The sequence below is a fragment of the Tachysurus fulvidraco genome, chromosome 25, assembly GCF_022655615.1.
Source record: "Tachysurus fulvidraco isolate hzauxx_2018 chromosome 25, HZAU_PFXX_2.0, whole genome shotgun sequence".
Taxonomy (NCBI): domain Eukaryota; kingdom Metazoa; phylum Chordata; class Actinopteri; order Siluriformes; family Bagridae; genus Tachysurus; species Tachysurus fulvidraco.
The window spans coordinates 5,687,352-5,689,069 of NC_062542.1; positions in this window are offsets into that span (position 1 = coordinate 5,687,352).

The following is a 1,718-nucleotide window of genomic DNA, read 5'->3' on the forward strand; positions in this document are numbered from 1 at the left end:
ATAAATACTTATCTATCAGACTGTGGTGGTCTGTTAAATCTATTTATAATTAGATAGTAACAGGTTATTAAAAGTGTTAGAATCACTAACCTAATAAAAACAGTGACATCATCATCATCAACAACAGGAACAGGAACAACAACAAAAATAAGTACAACAGTTAAGTAACAGTCACATATAAAAGTGACTTAATTTTCTAAATTGATAACAAAGTCAATATTAATTAACATTTATATTCCTTACAATGCACATTAACATGCATACAAAGTTATATTATTAATGTAACTGGTATTAAGATGTTTAAATGTTTTAGATGTTGAATTTCTGTTTTTGTATTAATATGAATATTTTAATAATATTCATTATTTTTATCCTGAATCTAATAAAATGTGTATATTGAAATATGGAATAATGTGAATAATCTGAAATAATGTCTAGGGTCATTGAAATAGAAAGAAAGAAAAAAAAACAAAAAACAGTGTAATTTATTAGAACTTTTAGACCGATTTATTGACCCATTTTTTTCTTTAAGCGTCATTAATTCAATCTACAGAAATGCTTGATTTGATTATTTTAATTATTTGTATTTAGAGATTTTTTACAGTACAGTGCACAACATTTACAGTATGTTTGACAAAATGTTTAAGAGAGAGAGAGAGAGAGAGAGAGAGAGAGAGAGAGAGAGAGAGAGAGAGAGAGAGAGAGAATTCACAGAGTTGGCTAGAAAAATGTAAAACTTAAATAAAAACTTTTTACCAACTTATTTCAATTCAATGTCTCTGTATCATGATGCAAAACCATTTTGGTCCTCAAACAGGCATCACCAAACTTTTGCAATAATTTGGAGAAAAAAAGTTGCTCCTGTACACACACACACACACACACACACACACACACACACACACACACACACACACACACACATCCTGAGTTTGAAGTCTTTTTTCTCCCTCCGTGTTTGGCCTCATATATAGTAGAAGAAATCCGGCAACATCCACGTCATGGCAAATCCCTTTTATCGTCATTACTCAGATTTAAAGTATCATTCCTTAAACAGAGGCAGGGCCTGGAAATCGCCTCCTTCAATTAGCCAGTTGAACTGCCAAGTAAGACGAGCAAGTCGCCTGTGAAATTATCTTGTAACCCAATTCCGGGACTTTGGAACGGAGTGGGGAAACGACGGCATAATTTCCAAGGGTTAAAACTAGTCAACAGTGCTGCACCTTGAGGAAGGCTTTTATCTGCCTCGCGCCACTCTGCCTCAGCCTCTCTTACCCATAACAAGCTGGCATGAGGCAAAGTCTCTCAGCCTCGTTGCTCTGTCTTTCTCCCTTTCTTTTTAGCTAAGGGATCTAAAAAGTAACAGAAACAGATTCCTCTTGCTGTCTGTGAGCTCGAGTTTGGTGTTTGTCCAACTTCAAATTGAACTTCAAGCTCAAACTGAATTGCCTTGAGTTTGGTACTGGAAAACCAAAAAAAAAAATACTCCAGTCTCATGCTTACTTTAGTGAATAATCACTTTGGTATTCTGTAGATTTGTACCTTATAAATTCTGAGGTGAGGTGATCGAGATTGCCTTGTGCTCATCGCAGGATTTGTTCACAATTTACGCACTTTTCTCCAGACCTGAGAGATCCATCCTGATGCCCTTCTTCTGGTAGTAGTCTCATCAGTAGTAGGTGTCCTGCTCCTGCTCAGGGTATCTGAAGATACATGGG